Source organism: Vulpes vulpes, chromosome 9, assembly GCF_048418805.1.
Source record: "Vulpes vulpes isolate BD-2025 chromosome 9, VulVul3, whole genome shotgun sequence".
NCBI classification, from domain to species: domain Eukaryota; kingdom Metazoa; phylum Chordata; class Mammalia; order Carnivora; family Canidae; genus Vulpes; species Vulpes vulpes.
Genome location: NC_132788.1, coordinates 91598464 through 91622694, shown reverse-complemented (window position 1 = coordinate 91622694; position 24231 = coordinate 91598464). Strand labels below are relative to the sequence as shown.

Sequence of the window (24231 nt, the reverse complement as noted above, 5' to 3'; positions counted from 1 at the left end):
ACCAAACTGTTTCCCACCTGGGATCTTTGCTCTTGCTTGTTCTTCTGCCTGGAATGTTCATCCCCTGGCTCTTTGTTTTCTGACTCTTCCTTATTCTTTGGTTTCTACTTACATGTTGCTTCCTCTAAGACACTTTCCCTAGCAGTTGACAGAAGTAGATGTCCTGATTATTTGTTATCACACTATTATGTGCATTACATTCTATGATTTCTTCTGTTTATAATTAAGTTTTTATTGTTTCCCCCACTAATCTGTAAATTCCCTGAAGTATTTGTTTTGTTTATCTTTGTATATCACCTAATAGTGCACCTGTATGTATACATGTTTGTTCATTTTCCTAATAAATATTCATTAGGCCTAACAAAATCAAATAAGTGCATGAATATATTTCTATTGAACTTAACAAACATTATGTTTGTTAAGAATAAACATTCTTTATTACTTTAAAAAATTTTTTTCCCAAGTTTTTATTTAAATTCCAGCTAGTTAATGTACAGTGCAATATTAGTTTCAGGCATAGGATGTAGTGATTCATCACTTACACACAGAATAGAAAACCCAGAAATGGACCACAGCTATATGGCAATTAATCTTTGACAAAGGAGGAAGGAATATCCAATAGAAAAGACAGTATCTTCAAAAAATGGTGCTAATTGGGAAAACTGGACAGTGACATGCAGAAGAATGAAACTGCACTACTTCCTTACACCATATACAAACATAAACTCTAAATTGCCTAAAGACCTAAATGTGAAACAGGAAATCATTAAAATCCCAGAGGGGAACACAGGCAAAACCCTTTTAACGCGGTCCATAGCAACTTCTTACTAGATATTTCTCTTGAGGCAAGGGAAAGAAAAGTAAAAATAAACTATTGGGACTTCATCAAAATACAAAGCTTCTGCACAGTGAGAGAAACAGCAAAATTAAAAAGCAACCTTTGGAGTGGGAGATTATATTTGCGAATGACATATCTGATGTTTTGGATACTAATGAGTCAGAACTTATAAAACTGAACAATAAAGAATTTATAAAACTGAATATTATGACTTCTTTGTAAACAAGGGATTACTGAAATTTAATATACAAAGCAATAAATTAGGTTAGTTTAAAAATCTTTATTTTATAAATAAAAAAACTATAACTTAGGTAAGAAATATATTTAAACACGAATCCTGAAGTTTGAGTAAAGAGATTATAGAATTTTTTCTTTTGGACATTGTTTTGGTTAATTTCAAAACTTGAAACAGTCATCCCAAAATGTTGGCTTGAAATGTTATCATTAATCTGTACTTAAGTAATATTCATATAATTTTTTTAAGGGGAGAGGAGGGACAGAGGAAGAGGGTGAGAGAATCTGAAGCAGACTCCATGCCCAGAGCAGAGCTGACATGGGGCCCAATCTCATTACCCTGAAATCACAACCCAAGCCAAAATCAAGAGTTGGATGTTCAATAGACTGAGCCACCCAGGAGCCCCTTATTTAATTTTTATTGAATTTTAAGTTCATATAATTAGCAGCAAGGTTTCTTTAAGAATTAAAAAATAGAAGTTAAAATCGCTGTTTATTGTGGTATAGCATTTATTTGCTATTGATTAAGCAAATACTACTAAAGAATTTTTCTGCTGAAAAAATCCATAGAATGACATACCAGAAAATGACAACCCAAATTGAAAATCTGTGTTCATTATCAGTTAAATATAAGTACAGATAACAGTTGTTGGTTAACTTGTCAGTTTTTCAACTCAATCTGAAATTTTTGAAGAGAGGTATCAAAGGCCTATATCCTTTTTAAAAATTATTATTTTATTGAGATATTCATACACCACAAAGTCACCCTTTTATTCTTAATTTTTATATTCTATTATTTTTAATATACAACGTTCTGTTGGCTTCAGTATACAACACAGTGATTCAACAACTGTATATTGTTGCTCATCACAATAAGTGTACTCTTAATCCCCTTACCCTATTTCACTTATTGCCCTTCCCTACTTCTCCTCTGGTAACATCGGTTTGTTTTCTATATTTGATTATTTTTTTGTTTGTCTCTTTTTTTCTTCATTTTCTCCATTTGTTTCTGAAATTCCATATATGTGTGAAATCATATGGTATTTGTCTTTTTCTGACTTAACTTAGTTCACTTAGCAATATACCCTCTAGATCCATCCATGTCTTTGCAAATGGCAAGATCTCTTATTTTTTTATGGTTGAGTAATAGTTTGTTATATCTATATACCCCATATCTCCTTTATCCATTCATCTGTCAATGGACACTTGGGTTGCTTCCATAGTTTGACTATTGTAAATAATGCTGTAATAAACATAGAGGTGCATAGGTGTTTTTGAATTAGTATTTTCATATTTTTTTGGTAAATACCCAGTAGTGGAGTTACTAGATCCTACCTATCTAGGATCCACTTCTTGAGGAACCTGCCTTCTGTTTTCCATAGTGGCTGCACCACTTTGCAGTACCACCAACAGTGCACTGGGGTTTCTTTTTCTCCACTTCCTCAAAAATACTTGTTGTTTCTTGTGTTGTTGATTTTAGCCATTCTGACAGGTCTCTAGTGATTGCTTATTGTCATTTTGATTTGCATTTCCTTGATCATAGGTGAAGTTGAGCATCTTTTCATGTATATGTTGGTCATCCATATCTCTTCTTTGGAGAAATATCCATTCATGTCTTCTGCCCAGTTTTAATTGGATTATTTGGGTTTTTTGGTGTTGAGTTGTATATTATATATTTTGGATACTAACCCTTTATTGAATCTGTCATTTGTAAATATCTTCTCTTATTCAGTAGATTGTATTTTAGTTTTGATTGTTGTTTATTTGCTGTGTTTATTTGCTTTTTTTAAAATATATATTCCAATAGTTTATTTTTACTGGTTTCCCTTGCCTCAGGAGACATATCTAGAAAAATGTAGTAATAATGGCTGGTATCAGAGAAATTATTGTCTGTGTTCTCCTCTAGGATTCTAAGGGTCTCACACTTTGGTCTTTAAACCAATTTCAAGTTTATTTTTGTGTGTGATGTAAGAAAGTGGTCCAGTTTCACTCTTTTGCATGTTGCTGTCCAGTTTTCCAGTCCAGTTTAATGAAGAGACTTTTTCCCCATTACATATTTTTGCCTCCTTTGTCATAGATTGGCTGTATAAGCATAAATTTATTTTTGGCCTTTCTGTTCTGTTCCATCGATCCATGTGTCTGTTTTGTCCCAGTACCATACTATTTTGGTTACTACCACTTTGTATATCTTGAAATCTGGGATTATGATACCTCCAGTCTGTTCTTTTTCAACATTGCTTTGGCTATTTGGGGTCTTTTGTGGTTCCATACAAATTTTAGGATTATCTGTTCTAGTTCTGTGAAAAATGCTGTTGGTATTTTGATAGGGATCACATTAAATCTGTGGATTATTTTGGGTAGTGTGGACATTTCGACAATATTTATTCTTCCAGTCCATGATCACGGATATCTTTCTGTTTGTGTCATCTTCAGTTTCATTTATCAGTGTTTTATATAAGTTTTCAGAGTATAAGCCTTTCACTTCCTTGGTTAAGTTTATTCCTAGGTATTTTGTTATTTTTGGTGAGATTATAAATGGGATTGTCTCCTTTATTTCTCATTCTGCTACTCCATTATTAGTGTATAGAAATGCAGCATATTTCTGTGTTTTGACTTTGTTTTCTGTGACCTTACTGAACTTACTTACCAATTTTAGTAGGTTTTTGGTGGAGTCTTTAGAGGTTTTTATTTATAGTATCCTGTCATCTGTAAGTAGTGAAGGCTTTACATCTTCCTTACCAACTTGGATGCCTTTTATTTCTTTTTGTTGTCAAATTGCTGTGGCTAGGACTTCCAGTACTATTTTGAATAAAAGTGAGAGTTGACCTTTTTGTCTTGTTTCTGATCTTAGGGAAAAAGCTCCCCGTTTTCCCCATTGAGTATGATGTTAGCTGTGGGTTTTTCATATAAGGCCTTTATTATGTTGAGGTGTGTTCTCTCTAAACCTACTTTGTGGAAGATTTTTATTTTGAATTATACTTTCTCAAATGCTTTTCTATATATGTTGAAATTATCCCATGGTTTTTATCCTTATTCTTGTTGGTGTGATGTATGATATTGATTGAGTTGTGAATATTGAACCACTCTTGCATCTTGGTAATAAGTCCCACTTGGTTGTGGTGAATGATTTTTTTAATGTATCATTGGATTTGGTTTGCTAATATTTTGTTGAAGATTTTTATATCTATGTTCATCAGAGATACTGGCCTGTAGTTCTCTCTCTCTCTCTCTCTCACTCTCTCTCCTCTTTTTGTAGTGTCTTTATCTAGCTTTGGTGATGCTGCCCTCATAGAATGAATTTGGAATAGTTCTTCTGTCTTTTGGAATAGTTTGTGAAGAGGTTAACTCTTCTTTAAATGTTTGGCACAATTCACCTATGGAGCTGTGTCATCCTGGACTTCTGTTTGTTGAGAGTTTTTAAATTACTGATTCAATTTTATTGCTGGTAATTGGTCTGTTCAAATTTTCAATTTCTTCCTGATTCAGTTTTGGGAGGTTATATGTTTCTAAGAATTTATCCATTTCTTCTAGTTTGCTCCATTTGTTGGCATGTAATTTTTCATAATATTCTCTGATAATTCTTTGTATTTCTGTGGTGTTATTTGTTGTTTCTCCTTTTTCATTTCCGATTTTGTTTATTTGAGTCCTCTCTTTCCTTTTGATGAGTCTGGCTAAAGGTTTACCAATTTTGTTGATCTTTTCAAAGAACCACTCCTGGGTTTGTTGATCTGTTGTTCTATTGGGGTTTTTTAGTTTCTATTTTATTTATCTTTTTTTAATTACTACTTTTTTCTTTTTAAGTTTTTATTTACATTCTAGCTAGTTAATATATGGTAAAATTGGTTTCAGATGTAGAATTTAGTGACTTCTCACTTACATATAACACCCAGTGCTCTTCATGAGTGCCCTCCTTATTATCCATCACCCATTTAGCCCATCCCCTGCCCACCTCTCTCCATCTACCCTCAGTTTGTTCTCTGTAGTTAAGAATTTCTTATGGTTTGATTCCTTCCCTCTTTTTTTCCCTTCCCATATATTCATCTGTTTCTGATAAAGGATTAGTATCTAAAGTCTATAAAGAGCTTATCAAATTCAACACCCCAAAAATAAATAATCTAGTTTGGAAACAGGCATAAGACATGAATAGACATTTTGCCGAAGAAGACATGCAGGTGGTTAACAGACACGAAAAGATGCTCAACATCACTCATCACCAGGGAAATACAGATCAAAACCACAATGAGATACCACCTTATACCTGTCAGAACAGCTAATAGTAGCAACTCAAGAAACAACAGATATTGGTGAGGATTTGGAGAAAGAGCTTCCTCTTACACTGTTGATGGGAATGCAAACTGGTGCAGCCACTCTGCAAAACAGCATGGAGGTTCCTCAAAAAGTTAAAGAACTACCCTATGACCCAGCAATTGTACTACTAGGTATTTACCCAGAGGATACAAAAATATGAATTTAAAGGGCACATGTATCCCAATGTTTATAGCAGCATTATCAACAATAGCCAAACTATGGAAAGAGCCCACATGTCCATCGACTGATGAGTAGATAAAGAAAATGTCATATCTATAAACAATGGAATATTACTCAGCCACCAAAAAGAATGAAATCTTGCCATTCACAACAACATGGAGCCAGAGAGTGTTATGCTAAGTGAAATAAGTCAGAGCAAGACAAATAGCATATGATTTCACTCATATGTGGAATTTCAGAAACAGATGAACTATTTCATTTATTTCTGCTTTAATCTTTGTTATTTCCTTCCTTCTACTGGTTTTGGGTTTTGTTTATTCTTTTTTAGATCCTTTAGGTATAAGATTAGGTTGTTTACCTAATTTTTTTTGCTTCTTGAGGTAAGCTTATATTGCTATAAACTTCCCTATTAAAATAGCTTTTGCTGCATCTCAAAAATTTGAACTATTTTCATTTTTATTTATCTTCATGTATTTTTTAATTTCCTCTTTGATTTCTCAGTTGACTTATTCATTGTTTAGTAGCATATTATTTAACCTTCATGTGCTTGTGAACTTTCTAGATTTTTTTTTGTGTGTGGTTGATTTCTAGGTTTATATCATCAGAAAGGAGGCATGGTATGACTTCAGTCTTTTTGAATTTGCTTAGACTTTTTTTGGTGCCCTAACATGTGATCTGTTCTGGAAAATGTTCCATGTATACTTGAAAGAATGTGTATTCCACTGTTTTAGGGTGGAACATTTTAGATCCATTTGGTCCAACGTTGTCATTCAAAATCACTGTTCCTTGTTCATTTTCTGTTTGGATAATCTATCCATTGGTGTAAGTGGGGTGTTAAAGTCCCTTATTATTATTGTATTACAATGATTATTTCCTTTATGTTTGTTATTAGCTGTTTTATTTATTTGGGTACTCCCATGTTGCGGACATAAAGATTTACAATTTTTTTATGTTCTTGTTGGATTTTTCCCTGTATGATTATTTAGTGTCCTTCTTTGTTTCTTGTCACAATCTTTGTTTTAAAGTCTATTTTGTCTGATATAAGTATTGCTATACCAGATTTCTTTTTACTTCATTTGCATGATAAATACTTTTCCATCCTTTCACTTTCAATCTACATGTGTCTTTAGGTCTAAATGAGTCTTCTTGTAGGCAGCATATAGATAAGGCTTGCTTTTTTTATCCATTCTGCATCCTGTATTTTTTTATTGAAATGTTTAGACCATTTACATTCAAAGTAATTGTTGATAAGTATGTATTTATTACTATTTTGTTATTTTTTAAAAAGATTTTAAATTTATTTATCCATGAGAGGCACAGAGAGAGAGGCAGAAACATTAGGCAGAGGGAGAAGAAGCAGGCTCCATGCAGGGAACTTGATGTGGGACTCAATCCCAGGACTCCAGGATCACGCCTTGGGGCAAAGGCAGATGCTCAACTGCTGAGCCACCCAGGCATCCCTCTTTGTATTTTGTATCCCTCTTTATTTTTGTATTTTCTCTCTGTTCCTTTCTTCTCTCATGTTTTTATGGCTTTCTTTAGTGATATACTTAGATTCCTTTCTATTTTTTTGCATATCTATTCCTTGGTTTGATTTGTGGTTATAAGACATCTTATGCATATAGCAGTCTATATTACCTTGATGATTGCTTAAGTTTGAATTCATTCTAAGAGCCCTAAAGTTTTACTCTTCTACCATGTTTTAGGTATATGGTATCATACTTTACATCCTTCTATTTTGTGACTCTCTTGACTGATTTTTACAGAGACACTTAATTTTACTGCTTAAAAAAACAATTGTATATATTTATTTGACAGAGAGAGAGAAAGAGAGCGAGCACAAGCAGGGGGAGTAGCAGAGAAAGAGAGAAGCAGGCTCCCCATCAAGCAGGGAGCCCAGTTCGGGGCTTGAACTGAGGACTCTGGGATCATGACCTGGGCTGAAGGCAGATGCTCAATGCACTGAGACATCCAGGAGCCCCAGTTTTATTGCTTTTGAAGTCACTTTTTAAAGTACACAATGCAGTGGCTTTTTAGTGTATTCACAAAGTAGTGTAGCTATCATCACTAATACCATACTATTTTATTACTCCCAAAAGAAATCCCACGGAACCAAACAATATTTGAACTTTTGTGTCTGGCTTCCTCTGCCTTGCATACTTGCCTTGCATTACTTTCAAGGTTCATTCACATTGTGGCATGTATTCATTCCTTTTTGTGGCCAAATAATATTCCATTGTGTGGGTATACTATATATAGAGTTTATCTGTTTGAGTATTGGTAGACATTTGGCCTATTTCCACTTTTTGACTAGAATGAATAATCCTGCTATCAACTTTCATGTACAATTCCTTTCTTTTGGCTATATATCTAGGAATGGAATTTCTAGGTCATATGGTAATTCTGTGTTCAATATTTTGAGGCATTACAAAACTATTTTCCAAAGTAGCTGCACCATTTTACATTCCTACTAGCAGAGGTTCTGATTTTTCCATATATCCTTTTCAGTCTATGGCATAGCCATTGCAATAGAGCTCTGTGGTATTTTTTTTTCTTATAATTCATGTATAAGAAAGAATTGGGTGGCCAGCCTGGGTGGCCAGCGGTTGAGCGCCACCTTCAGCCCAGGGCATGATCCTGAAGACCTGAAATCAAGTTCCATGTCGGGCTCCCTGCATGGAGCCTGCTTCTCCCTCTGCCTGTGTCTCTGCCTCTCTCTGTCTCTCTGTCTCTCATGAATAAATAAATAAAATCTTTAAAAAAATAAAAATAAATAATTCATGTATTCATACATGGAGGACCTTTAGGGCTAGACACTGGACTGGCTGTCTGTGGTAGAAGCTTATATGGTAGACTGTCAAGGGCTGGAGATAGTAGCTAGCCCTTTCTTTTATATATAGATTTTTTATGAAGATTTTACTTATTTATTCATGAGAGAGACAGAGAGAAAGGCAGAGACATAGACAGAGGGAGAAGCAGGCTCCCCATGAGGAGCCTGATGTAGGACTCCATACCAGGACCCCAGGATGATGATGCAAGCCAAAGGCAGACACTCAGCCACTGAGCCACCCAGGAGTCCTCCCCTTGCTTTCATTCACATATTTATATTAGGTATTTCTCAAAATAGAAACTCAGTTTTAACTATACAGTAGATATCCTCTGATCTCTAAACTTAGAGCACCACAGGGTCATTCCTCTAGCTTTTCCTATACTCTAGATTTTATTCAGCTTTGTGACTTTAAATACTGATCTTTATACTGATGACTCACAAATTTATATCTCTAGCCAGACATTTTCCTAGTACACCAGACCCGCATATCCACTGTTTATCTAACATCTTCACTTGGATGTCTAATAAAAATATGAAACTCAGCATGTGCAAAACAAACTCTTATACCCTGTCCCTTCAGTTTGCTCTTCCCCATCTTGCTAAATGGCAATTCTTTTCTCTTAGTGTACCTCAGGTCAAACATTAAAGTCTCTTGACTTCACCAAACTTAAATATATATATTCCTCCTCATGTGTGGTCACTGAAGTTGCTCTTCCTTGAGTGTGGTTCAGCTGTGATTTTGAGAGAGATTTCTCTAAATGCTAATTGTAAGAAGGCAATAAAAAATACCACACAAGAACACCAAGCACTTCTTGTCTTTTGATGTTGATTCTGTGGTTAAGTATTTCTTTAAAACTTAGCTAGGCTTACATTGACCCTAGGAATCAGCCCAAGGTGGAAACTGAGGGTCTTCTCTGGTCTTGTCTTGGCATGAGTACTTTTGAGTGTCTTAATTTAAAAAAAACCTATCCCACCTTTTGTTTCTAGACCTTAAGTTGTCTATTTTATGTATTGAACCATAATTTTTGGTCTCAGGTGTCTGTGGTGTGTTAGTTTAGTTTATACCGTTTTCTAAGGAAGAATGCTTTTCCAACCTGTGTCCAAATTAGGCTAAAGAGAGACAGTGTCTTCCATCAGTCCGTCAGGATCCCCCAGACAAGTTAAAACATACACACACAATTATTTCTGAGTAAAGTCTGCTCTGCTCTCTTTAGAACCAAAGACCAGTGTCCCTTACTCGAAACACAGCCTGCTGCCACTTTAAGACTGCTACTGCTTTAGAACTGTGCCATACTAGAAAGGGTCTTAGGCAAGAGCCAATAAAAACAACACAAAACTTTCCTATCATTTGTAGGTTGCATTTTTCTTGGTTCAGCATTCACTTGGTTTCTATAATCTTTTGATTATTTTCCAGAGTTCTGAGAATATTGGTTTTTGATAGTTTTGCTTGTTTTGTTTTTCAGTGTTTCCGTGAGAAAACAAATGCTTGGAGCTGCCTAAAGTGCCATTTCCTTTTTTCCCTTCAATGTTGTATTTAAATTTTAGTTAATTAACATACAGTGCAGTGTTGGTTTCAGGAGTAGAATTCAGTGGTTTATCACTTAAAGCAGCCACTACTCATCATAACAAGTGCCCTTCTTAATACCTATAACCCCTCTAGTCCATTCCCCACACACTTCTCTCCATCTCTCACCCTTTCTTTTATTGTTAAGAGCATACTGTACCATTTTCTAATGTCACACAGTTAATTTCTTTTTATCCTAAGAAGTACTGCATTGGACAAGATATATGACAAGTTGTGTACCTGTTTGTGAACATTTGTCTTGTTACCTACTTGGGGCTATTATGAATAAGGCAGTTGTGATGGTTAATTCTGTGTCAACTTGATTGCCACAGGATGTCCAGATATTTGTTTGAACATTATTCTATGTGTGTCTGTGAGGGTGTTTTGATTGAGATTTAACATTTGACTTCGTAGACTGTATAAAGCAGATTGCTCTCCCTAATGTGGTTGGCTGTCATCTAATCAGTTGAAGGCCTGAATAGAACAAAAGGCTGACTTTTCCATGAGTAAGGGGGGAATGGCTCTTGCCTAACTGCTGAACTAGGACATTGGTCTTTTCCTGCTTTTAGACTCAAACTATACCATCAACTCTCTTGAGTTTCCAGCTTACTGACTACAGATTTTGAGACTCTTCAGATGCCATAAGTTTGTGAGCCAATTCCTTGTAATAAGTCTTTATATATATATATATATATATATATATATATATACACACACACACACACACACACACACACACACACATCCTGTAGGTTCTGTTTCTCTGGAGAACCCTTACTAATAGAGTCATGAACATCATGTACACGTATTATGTATATGTCTTTTCATTTCTCTTGGGTAAATATCTCGTAGTAGAATTACTAGATCATACGGTGTAGGGTCTAGAAACATTTAAAAAGAGGCAAACTTGTAAATGTTTGTTCCCAACATAAAATAATGTTTCAGACATCTAGAGTTTCTCCATAGCTCTCTTCAGTGCTTTGAATTTTTCTGTCAATTCATTTAAAAAGTAGTAAAAAAAAGAAAATGAGAAGAAAACCTCAAAGAGATCTTAGTGACTTTTTATATTTCTTAAAGAGCCACTTAGCAATTTTAGCAGAAAACAATATGTTCAACCTGAGTAATATATTATTATTCTCTGTAGTCTGTAGATTAGTTGGGAATGAGAGCAGAGGGTCATATATCAAAGCATAAGAGACAGAGTCTATTTACAATAAAAGTGTAAGTCTTGAATCACTGTGTTTCACATTTCCTTATATATTTTGTTATTGGTTAAATCTTAAGAGAGACAAATTTATAGGTGCAGTTTCCATTAACAGAACAATTCACAAAAGTGCAAATAAATGAAAGTCATACATTTACTCTAGGGATTTATGTGTGGTAGGTCTCACTGGACCTACTTCTTGCTTTTTGGCTCTGCTAGCTATTAGGTTATTAACCAAAAATTAACATGTCTCATGTAAAAATACATAAAAATAATTTTTTTCTGTAAAAATTTACATAAATATTTTCATGTAAAAATATTTAGGAAATACCTTCCTAAAGATCAGGAAATCTTAAATATGTAAATTTTAAATATGTAAATATATCTGGCAAAAGTGTTTGTGGTAGGCAGCCTCTGAAATGTACCCCTCTGATCCTTACCTTATCTTTTGGTATTCCCATGCTTGTGAAATCTCCACTTGAGTTTGGGCTGAATGTAAATGACTTGCTTGTAATGAATTGAATACAACAGAAGAGATATAGGATTTCACGTCTGAGATTAGATTTTAGAAAGACTAAAATTCCCATCTTGGTTCTTGTTTCTGTCTCTTGGATCACCTTGGGGTAAGCTAGCTGCCATATTTCTTTTTTAAGTTTTTATTTTAATTCCAGTTAGTTAAAATACAGTATTATATTGATTTCAGGTATACAGTCTAATAGTTCAACACTTCCATAAATCATCACCCTATGTTTATCACAAGTGCACTCCTTAATCCCCATCACCTATTAAACCCATCCCCAAAACCCCCTCCCACTCTGATGACATCAGATTGTTCTGTATAAATAAGAATCTGTTTTTGCTTTATCTTTCATTTTTTCCCTTTGCTTACTTGTTTTGTTTTATTTAAAGGCAGACTGTGAAGAGGCCCAATTAGTGTGTTTGGAAGCGATTTTACTTCAGCCAGATCCTGAGATGACTGAAGCCCTGGTCAATGTACTACTTGTTATCCTTATGAAAGATCCTGAGCCAGAATCACTCAACCAAGCCATTCTCAGATTCTTGATCCAGAAAAACTATGAGATCATGTTTTTAATTTCTAACCAGGTTGTAGGGTATTTTGCTATGCAGCAATATATAGGTAACTAAAATAGTTAATAGATAACCAACACTTAAGCCTTCTCTTACCATGAGTATACTAGAGATTATGATTACACCCATGCTTATGAAAACAGAATTTTGGAACCAGTAAGAGCCTAAAACATGATTAATCATCCCTCAGATACTCTATTTTCTACTTTGCAATTAAGTAATTTCTCTCCCCTTTGTACTATAATGCAACCTTCATGAGAGATTTTTAAGAATCGTTTTATGCATTGACATAACCCCAGTCTGTAAAATAGGTGAGTATACCCTTCCTGCATCATTTCTCAATAGATGGTCAGAATTTCCTTATTCTATGGAAATGTAGAATAGTGATGATCACAGTGACTTGGTTTAAGGGTGTAGCTTATTTAAATGGAATAGATTTCCCATAGTCTTTTTGTTTTTACGCCATATTGGTTATTCAGGCCTATATATTTTTAATGTTTCATACTTCATTTGAGAACAGTGTTTTGTAGAGATGGAGTTAATTTGACTTTAAAATTCCTTCATTACTTCATTTAAGAGTAATGACCTTCTTTATAGGTCTTGCCATCTTATCCTTCATATCTCTGCTGATGTTGTAGTCTTAGCCACAGTCTCTCGGTCATCATATTTAAAATTATAAATGTTCGGGATCCCTGGGTGGCACAGCGGTTTAGAGCCTGCCTTTGGCCCGGGGCACGATCCTGGAGACCCGGTATCAAATCCCACGTCGGGCTCCCGGTGCATGGAGCCTGCTTCTCCCTCTACCTATGTCTCTGCCTCTGTGTGTGTGTGTGACTATCATAAATAAATAAAAATTTAAAAAATTTAAAAAAATTATAAATGTTCCCTCTCACACTCCTTTATTTCCCAATCCTGCTTTTTCTCTGTAGCATTTATCACCTCCAGGATATTATATATTCTACTTATGTAATTTTTTTCTTTTTTACTATAATGGAAGCTTCATGAGAGAAGGGATTTTTTAAAAAAATTTTGTGCATTGCTGTAACCCTAGTATCTAAAATGGTGCATGGCACATTGTGGGTCCTTTGTAAATATTGATGATTTACCATAAATGCCTTTGTTGGTGGAATTTCTTGAAGAAGCATCTATTTTGGATCTATTAAGTTAAATCACGTAAAATTGCTGATATTTGATCTGTTTGGACCTAAAAAAATGACAGTTTCATATTCAAACTAATAAGATAGCTGGTAATTTGGCTATGCATATGAAATATCACTAAATAAGAATTTTCTAAGACAAATTATGCAGTTTAATTATTGTCAGTAACAGAATTACATGATGATGTATAGATGCACTCTTGATGTGAAAATGGTTTTGAGATTTTTAAGATCATCTTTCACTATGTATGCTTTTTTTTGTTACTTAAATTTTTTTTCTCATTTCTTCCACACACAATATAAGGAATATACTATTGAAATTGTACATTCAACTGCATTGTACCTTTTCAACTGCCATTGCTAAAGACACTGTTACTAACTGAATCTCAGAGGTACTTCTGAGTGATAAATAGCAGACTGGATCTTAACTACCTCGTCAGTACTTGCTGAAGAATGAACATCCAAGAAGTATGCTTGACACTTGAACAATGTAGGGGCTACGGGTGTTGACTCCCTATACAACTTTTGACTCCCCAAAAACTTTACTACTATCAGCCTATTGTTGACCGGAAGCCTTACCAGTAACATAAAGAGTCGATTAACCCATTTTTTGTATGTTATATGTATTACATACTGTGTTCTTACAATAAAGTAAGCTAGAGAAAAGAAAATGTTATTAAGAAAATCATAAAGAAGAGAAAATACATTTACTGTACTGTATTTATCAGGAAAAAAGACTGTGTGTAAATGGACCTGTGTAGTTCAAGCCCATGCTATTCAAGACTCAGCTGCAGTCATAGAGTAAGTTGAGTCTAACAGAAGGCAAAGCTGTCCTCTCCACTCAGTGGAAGAAGGGGGCCTGCAGGGTGCTCTTTTTGAGAGGCTTCTGTGATGACAGGCCCAGAGCACTCAAAAAGATGGCTCCTTGCACTTCCACTGCCATCATCCAAAAGACAAACAAGCTGTCTATGGAACCCAGTCCAGAACCTGCATTCTTACTCTACATTTTAGTTTTTCTTACTTTCAGTATTTTCAAAAGGAAAAAAATAGCCCATAGTCTGACAGAGTATTTTTCCGCTGCCTTTAGATGATGACAGTCTAGGGAAAAGTACTAGAATTGCATGAACATTTTGTTATTCTGTGGCAAAAATAGTACTGATTGGGGATCCTGCAGAACACCTAGCTTATTTGATAGCCTTATCTATGTCTCACATCCTTCAGTATTCATCTACTCATTGTATGTGTATTATGCTGAGTGTAAAAATCTGAAGAATTGGGAGTACTGAATATTCTATATCTGGATATGTAAAATACAATTATGTGAGAGTTTTGCTTCATGGATCTCTCTTTTTCTGCCTTTCCCCCTTCAGTGTCTTTAGCCATGTTTTCTTGTCCATTGTATAACCTCCTTGGGTGTTCTCATACATACCCACTATAGTCACAAACTAAATTTCTATAGCTCCATCCTGGACTTCTGCCATGAATTTCTGGCTTGTATAGCCAACTATTTATTGTACTTCTCTACTAGATCCCATAGATATTTCAACTCAATATGTTTAAAAATGCTCCTCCAGTAGCTTCCAGTACAGTCCCCTCAAACACCTCATGAAGAAACCTGGGAGTCCTCATAGGCTCTTCCCTTTTCTTCACCCCTTTGAATGATCAAATTTCACCACTTGTTTCCTAAATACTTCTGAAATCTATCACTTCCTTTCTGGCTGTACCTCCACAGACCTTCATCATTTCCTACCTGGACTTCCTACCTAGTTTTACTGTTCCAGACTCATTCTCCCTTGCAATTTCCACCTCCTTCATCACTTGTATCCAACATTCTTCACATTACTCCCAGAGTCACTTCCTAATCATAAGTATGATAATTTTATTTCTGATTAAATGCATTCAGTGGCTTGCTGTCATGTATAGAAGGTAGCCTGGGCTCTGTAACATGGTATACAAGGCCTTTTGTGATTTAGCTCTCCTTTCCTCTCTAGCTTAATCTTCCTATTTCCCCATAAACATCCAGTGCTCTAAATCATTCCAAAAGACTAGTCCCGGAAGGTGCTAGTTCTTCCACACCTCTAGAATCTTCATCCCATTAGTCCCTGCTCTGGCATACCCACTTCTGAGAAACCTTCCCAGAGTTCAGTGCCCACCTCCCAGAGCTACCTGTCTGAAATAGCACTTATTTGAGTATATTCTAAATTTTTGTTCATTCATCGGGCCTTGTCACCAACCCTTCTGGAGTTTAAGCTTCTTAAAGTCAGTGACTTTTTTTCATCTATAATGTTTACCATGGGGTTGGGCACATAGTAGTGTTTGGTAAATGTGTGACTTAATGGATAGGCATAATAACATCATGAAAAAGTAATTGATGAAGTTACATGAGCACTCTGCTGAAAGTTTCCTTACCACTACATGGAGGTGATAGTATTATCTCACAGTGCTGCTATAATGGTTCTGTGCATTAGGAAACTCATTTGAGCTCTGAGTCTTACCCCTGCTGCATCTAAGCAGTGACCTGAGTGAGTGAGTCATATAGCCCTTCCAAACCTTACATGCTTCATCTACCAAGTGGAGAAGAGTACAACAATATCTGCCTTCCAGGTTTGTAGTGAAGATTACAAGAGATGTATTTTGCAAGAGTTTAACTATCTGAAATGTAATTAGGAGCTTTATATATTTTCCTCTTTTCCTTACTTCATGTTCCCTGTTAGGTAATTGCTACTTTCTTTCTCTGTTTCAGCATTTGTTGGGAATGCCAAAATCTTTGTCATTTTCAGTCCATGCGAGTACTTAAACTTTTCAGATTCTTTTCAGAAAAGATATCTTTCCTTTTTCTCTAGCTTTTATAGACCTTTTTGAAACCCTTTTTTCCTTTGAGGAAATATTCTACTTTATTTAACTTTATCCCCATAAACCTTATGATAACCGTAATTATTTCTCTGAGCTTACAGCGTCTGTGTGCTTCTAAAGGCTCAGACCATTTCAAGGCTTAAATTTTCCAAATTAAAAATTTTGCATTTACTCTTTTAGTCATAAAATTACTTTCGCCTAAGTCACACAGAAATATATTCTAGAAGTAGACACACAGTAGAGATAATTGTTAGTTCTTTCAGCTTGGTCTTCTGTACTGTGTTCTCTGTAAACTGGCACTCTGTCTTCCTTTTTTTTTTTTTTTTAAAGATTTTTTGTATTTATTCATGAGAGACACACACACAGAATGAGGCAGAGACCAAAGCAGAGGGAGAAGCAGGCTCCCTGCAGTGAGCCCAATGTGGGACTTGATCTGATCTGGGGACCCCAGGATCACTCCTTGAGCAGAAGGCAGATACTCAACCACTGAGCCACCCAGGTGTCCCTTTCTTCCTTTGAACAGAGGACATATGGCATATATAATTCAGCAATTGATTCTTGTAGGGCATTTGTTTCCTTAGCAATTATACCAACCACTTCCTGATCTTTTCCACCAAACTCCTGCTGCTCAGGAGTGAATTCCAAGTGGCCTGTTTAGGAAGACTGGTAAGAGACTCTAACCTGCATCATCTATTTATCACTCTCTTCATATAAGAAGAGATTATTCTGATCCTTTGAGAGATTTGATGATTTGTGAAACCCAGATAATTTTTGAAGGTGGAGGTGTGAATAGAAGAAAGTAGTCCCTTCTCATAAATATCTTAAATATCCCAAGAAATGACAGTACTTTAATTTCTCAGATATCCCTATTATCCAAGACAGTAAAAGAAATATAAATAGAATATAGCCTTTCCAGAAAGACTGGATAATGATGATTTGGAATTAAATTGAGTGGACTATCAGTTCGTAGGTCAATTCACACCTGTTTTTCAGGATTATGTATATATATCCATGAAAGTATTAAAGGCTTTTGCAAAGATGTTGCAATATAATTATTGCTAGATGGGATGGAATTGCTGGGTTATTACCTATTACCTAAGTAGGCAAATAGCCAACTTTAATAGACACTGCCAAATAACTTTCTAAATAGAGCAATTTACTTTCCTAGCAGCAATATATGACCATTTCAGTTGTTTCATGTTCTTTTTTCCCCATCAAAATTCTTAGCTTTGTCAGTGTTTTTAATTTTAGCCATTCAGTTTAGCACATATCAGTGTTTCGCTGTGACTTTATTTTTTTAATTTGTTTTTGCCTACTGAAGTTGAATATCTCTTCATAAGATAACAGTCTGTTTGGGTATGTTTCTTAAAGTTTTGTGGTTTTTTAAAATTTTTCTATTAAATTAAAGATGTTTTTATTGGGGCACCTGGGTGGTTCAGTGACTTTTGCCTCTGGCTCTTGATTTCAGCTCAGCTCATGATCTTGGGGTTGTGGGATTGAGCCCCTCACTGAGCTCTGTGCTGGGCGTGGAGCCTGCTTGGGATTTTCTCTCTCCCTCTCCTTCTGCCCCTCCCCTGCTTGGTCTCTCTCTCTTCTCCTGTTAAAAATATATTTTTTTTTTATTGATTTGTAGACATTTTTATTTATCCTGCATAGAATTCTTTGTTGTATAAACTGTTAGAAATATATTATCCTACACTGCAGCCTGTATTTTTAATCTCTTAATGGTGTCTTTTAATGGACAGAAAGTCTTCATTTCATAATAGTTTAATGTAGTGGCCTTTTCCTTTATACTTACCACTTTCTGTGTCCTGTTTAAGAAATAATTGTCTAACAAATTCATGACTGTGTTATAATCTAGAAGTTTTATTATTTTACTTTTCACATTTAAATCTGTATATCTGAAGTTGAATTTTGGTCACAGAAATATGAGGTCAGTTTATCAGTTGACCTAGCACACGTATCAAAAAGAAAATCCTTTTCTTACTATATTGCAGTGTTACCTTTGTCACAAACCTAGTGACCGTATATCTTTGAGTCTGTTTATAGCTTCTATTTTATCCTATTGGTTTATTTATTTATTTTTGTACTAATACAACATGTCTTAATTAATACGGACTTACAAGTCTTGATATTTGCTAGTATAAATTCTCCAGAGTCTTTAAGATTTAAGGAATATTTCAAAGATTTTCTTGGCTATTGTTGGCCCTTGACATTTCTGCCTAAATTTTAAAATGAGCATTTCTTTAGTATTAAGAAATGTTAAATTTACTCTTTCCCCCTCATTAAATCCCTTGTGGATTTTGATTGGGATTATATTTGAACCTGTAGATCATTTCTAGGGGAACTGACATTTAAACAATATTAGGTTTTCTAATCAATGAACATAGTCTATGCCTCTTTTATTTATATAAGTTTTTAATTTTTCTCAGTGTTTTGTAATTTTCAGTTTAGAGGTCTTACCTTTATTTCATTAGCTTTATCCTTAGAAATATGTGTTAATTGTTCCTATTGCAGGTTAAAAATTTTAGTCATTTATTTTCCAGTTTTTAAACTCCATGTATTTTTGGTAGATTGACTTAGTATTTAGTGATCTCATTAATTAGTTGTAATGATTTATATGTAGATTCTTTTTTTAAGATTTTATTTATTCATTCATGAGAGAGAGAGAGAAACATAGACATAGGCAGAGGGAGAAGCAGGCTCCATGCAGGGAGCCTGATGTGGGACTCGATCCTGGCACTCCGGGATCATGCCCTGAGCTGAAGGCAGGCGCTAAACCGCTGAACCACCCATGGATCCCTACAAGTAGATTCTTTTGGAAATTCTGTGCATATATAATAGGTCATGTTGTTTGTGGGTAATGGTAATTATAATTAATATATAATATAATATATATAATTATCTAATATATAAGAGAAGATATAATAATTATCTAGTAATAACCTAATCTATTATTAGAGTAACAATCTAATATTATTAGATATATAATATAATAATTATCTAATAACCTAATCTATTATTAGAGTAATAATCTAATCTAATTATTAGATTAATACTTATTTTTATTAATCTTTCCATAAAAGTTCTACCTATTTCAACAGCTTGTCGATGGGCTGTAGGTAATAAGGAAATTTAGTAATTTTTCTTCGACCTTTGTTTCCCACATCATAGAACCCACCTCACTGTTTTCCTTCTTTCTTGAATCTTGGCCTTGTAAGGCTTGGCTGTCTTGAAAACTCTTAAGCTTTAAAAAGATGCACTTTGTATATTTCTAGCATTTTTAGTATGTTCACAGGAGCATTGAACTGCTCCAGCTATTCTGTATCACTGGGAGGCAGAAGTTTTCATACTTTTCAGTTTGATATCTTTAATCAGTGACCTTTTTTTCTGGTTCCATGCTTTGTTTATTTTCATCCTTTCATCCTTTTTTTCCTTGATCATATACACTGTTGGTAATATATCTTGGTATGAACTAGAATTGAAATCTGGGCTTTAATGCTTATTTATCCTTGTCAGTTTTAAGAGATCAATTTTAGGAAAGAAAATACAAGAATCACAAAACCATGTTGATAACTCTAGTTTGCATTACTTTTCCAGGCAATCTCTGGTCATTATTGTATTATTAAATTCTTAAGGAGGAGCAACATTGGATGGAAGCTATTTTATGTTTTAATTCACAAGCCTTGGGGCTTGAGTGGAGAAGCAAGAGAAAGTAGATGTTTGTGCCAACACTCATTTTCAGCAGTACTTTTGTTCCAGCAAAGTTTGTTCTTTATCTTTTGTGTGTGTGTGTGTGTGTGTGTGTGTGTGTGCATGCGCGCGCAAAATGGTAGTTTTTATTAAATTGCAGGGAAAGTAGAAACGATCTGTGGGCAGAAAGAGCTGATGCATTGGGGTCATAATGGGTGATTGATTTTATATATATACTTGGGAGTTGGGGGAGATAAGGAAAAGGGAGATTTCAAAAGGATTTTCTTATGTTAAAGAAGACTCACAGGATACCAGAGGCCTTACCATTGTCAAGTCAGGGTTATTTTTCCCTCTAGTAAGGCATTAACATAAGACATTTCACAGCTTTCTGTAGGAATATCACATATATCCCATCCTGGAGTGGGGGGTTGGGGTTGGTGTGGGGATGTTACATGGTGTCTGCTTGGGCTTTGTCTTCAACGAGCCTTCTGTTCCATCATCATTTCCCCCCTGAACAATTTTGACCCTTAAATCTTTAAGGTTGTTGAAGGAAGAATGCCTTATCTTCTGTAACTTCTTCCTGCTGAATAGGAGTGTAGAGATGTCCCTAACTTCAAGCTGACAGATGGATGATCCCATCTTCTACTCAGGGTGGTTCATATTTTTTGTCTTTATTGGATTCAACTGCCTCCCTCTTTTTGTAACTCCCCTGTATGTTCTTTATCTTGATTTTATCCTGCTGATAGAACAACCCTAATTGTTATTGCTGATTTTACAGTAAAAGAACCAACAATAACGTTCTCAATGTTTGGGAAAGAAAAAAAAATTATTGAAAGTGGTGTCCTGTGCTACAGTTACCCACCTTCTACACACATCAGTTTAAGATAGTCTTCTGTGTGGGACACCTGGGTGGCTCAGCCGTTGAGCGCTTGCCTTTGGCTCAGGGTGTGATCCCAGGATCAAGGATCGAGTCCCACATTGGGCTCCTTGTGGGGAGCCTGCTTCTCATCTCTGCCTCTCTTTCTGTGTCTCTCATGAATAAATAAATAAAATCTTTAACAACAACAACAAAAAAGAGATAGTCTTCTGCTTCTTTGTTTTCCAAGTTGTCTCTTATTCTCATACTCCTACCTTTCCTTCTTCTCTTCCCCCCTCCCCTTGTGTGTGTTAGTCCCTGGAATCTTCACTTCTCATTTTGTTTTTCTGAAGTTTATTTTGGGAGAAGTAGCTGGCATCCCAAACTACTTTGTAATTTTAACAAAACAGGAAATTGCTTTTAGCCATAATGTGCTTTAGCCCCTCAGCCGCAGTTTTGTTTTAGTAATCCCAACCCCTAAATGACACTCTATTTCCATAAGTGCTTATTAATGATACTGTATAATTTAAAATTTTTTTGTTGAGGAATAATTTACATATAATATAGCATATCCACTTAAGGGGTAAAATTTTATTAATTTTGACAATGGTATTCTTGTCTTGAAGTTTATTTTATCTTATGTTAATATAGCCACTCCAGCCTTTTTATGCTTATTGTTTGCATTAAATATCTTTTCTTCCATTTACTTTCAACTTCTCTGTGTCCTTGTATTTATTTATTTATTAATTATTTTTTTTGTGTGTCCTTGTATTTAAAATACATTTCTTGTGGGTGGCATTTAGTTGAGTATTGCATTTTACCCTTTATGATATTATGTGCATTTTAATTAGAGTATTGATTCTCCATAGATTTAGTGTAATTATTAACACTGATTTACATCTGCTATTTTTTTGTTTTTGTCTCATCTGGTTTTTTTTCTTCTTCTTTTCCCCTTTATCATATTTTTTGGAATTATTTGGATATTTTTTAAAAATCCATTATAATTTATGTATTGGCTGTTTTCTGTACTTCTTTGCATTTTTGGATTATTTCTCTAGGAAATATAATATATACATGCATAGCTTTTCATAGTCATGTAGTGCTAACATTGTTTTACTTCATATGAAATATAAATAACCTTACAGCAGTATATGTATATTTACAAAACACACCCCACTGCCATTCTTTGTTGTATTTGTCATCTGTATTACATCTTTATATAGTATAAGTCACTTAAGACAGTATTATAATTTTTTAGTCAATCAGATTTTAAAGAAATTAAGAGCTACAACATCTTTTCATGATAAAAACCCTTAACAGACTGGATGTAGAAGGAACATACTTGAACATAATAAAGGTTGTATATGGCAAACCCATAGCTTACATTATACTCAGTGGAGAGAAATTGAAAGCATTCCCTCTAAGGTCAGGAACAAAGGAAAGATAGCCACTCTCACCACTCCTGTTCAATATAGTACTTGAAGTCCTAGCTAGAGCAGTTAGGCAAGGCAAAGAAATAAAAGGTATCCAAATTGGAAAAGAAGTAAAATTATAATTATTTTTTTGTAAAATTATAATTATTCACTGATAATCCTGTATATAGAAAATCCCAAAGAATCCATTTAAAAATTGTTGGAATTAATCAGTGATTTCAGTGAATGGCAGAATACAAAATCAGCATATAGAAATCAATTGCATTCCTTTGCACTAATGATGAAGCATCTGAAAAAGAAAAAGAAACCATCCCATTCACAATAGCATAAAATACTTAGGAATAAGTCTAATCAAGAAAGTGAAAGTTCTATACAATGAAAACTACAGAAGTTTGCTGAAAGAAATAGAAGACACAAACAAGTGGACAGACATCCTGTTCATGGATCAGAAGAATTAATATTGTTAAAATGGCTGTCACCTACAGATTCAGTGTAACCGCTACCAAAAACAAAGGCCTTCTTCACAGAAATAGAAGAAACTATCCTAAAATTCTTGTGAAACCACAAAAATAGCCAAAGTGACCTTGAGAAAAAAAGAACAAATGTGCCAGAGGTATGCTTCCAGATTTAAAACTATGCTGAAAAGCCATAGTAACAAAAATCGGATATGATACTGGAACAAAAATTGACACTTTGGTTGATGAAACAGATTAGAGAGCCCAGAATTAAATTCTGTCATATATGGTTAACTAATATGTGACAACAGAGCCAAGAACACTCAATGGGGAAGGATAGTTTCTTCAATGGTTCTGGGAAAACTAGGAAAACAACTGGGAAATAATGAAATTGGACCCCTATCTCATGCCACTCATAAAAAATTAACTTGAAATGGATCAAAGATTTAAACATAAGAGTTGACACCATTAAACTTCTAGAAGAGCTTTTAGGGAAGAAGTTCATCAGTTTCAGTCTTGGCAGTAATTTTTTTGGACAGGACGCCAAAAGCAGGAGCCACAAAAGAGAAAATCCACAAGCAGGACTGCATCAAACCCAAAAGCTTCTTTGCAGCAAAAGAAACAATGGATTAAAATAAAAAGATACCCTACAGAATGGGAGCAAATGTTTTCAAACCATATATTAGATAAAAGGTTACTATCCAAAAGTATATGAAGAACTTCAACTCAAATATTCTATTTTAAAAATGGGCAGAAGAACTAAATACCATTTCTCCAAAGAGGATATCAAAATGGCCAATGGATATATGAAAAGATGCTAAATAATCAATAAATCATCAGGGAAATGCAAATCAAAACCACAGTGAGAGATCACCTCATATCTCTTAGAATGGCTGTTATCAAGAAGACTAAAAAAACAACAGGTGTTAATGAGAAATGTTGGGAAATATCAGGAAGGGAGACAGAACATAAAGACTCCTAACTCTGGGAAACGAACTAGGGGTGGTGGAAGGGGAAGAGGGCGGGTGTTGGAGGGGAATGGGTGACAGGCACTGAGGCGGACACTTGAAGGGATGAGCACTGGGTGTTTTTCTGTATGTTGGTAAATTGAACACCAATAAAAATTAATTAAAAAAAATAAAGAGAAAGACGAGGGAAAAAAAATGAGGATGCAGTGAAAAGAGAAGCTTTATTTCTTATTGGTGGGAATATAAACCACTATGGAAAACAATAGGAAGTTCCCTCAAAAAATTAAAAATAGATTTATCATACTACACAGCAGTTGTACTTCTGGATATATACCCAAAGAAAATAAAAGGATTTCATTGAGATCTATGCCTTCTTGTGTTTATTGCAGCATTATTCACACAAATAGCCAAGATTCAACCCAAAAGCCCATGAGCAGATAAGTAGGCAAATATGTGGGACATATACATAATGCAGTATCATTCAGCTACAAGAAAGGAGGATATCCTCTTATTTATGACAACATGGATGGACTTTAAGCATATTATGCTAAGCAGGATAAGTCAGACAG

At 34.8% G+C, this 24231-nt stretch overlaps 1 protein-coding gene across 34 annotated transcripts in view; it reads left to right on the top strand.

Moving 5' to 3' along the window:
• Window positions 1-24231, top strand: part of DOCK3 (dedicator of cytokinesis 3) — a 523288-nt gene that overhangs the window by 250083 nt on the left and 248974 nt on the right. The window lies entirely within an intron of this gene.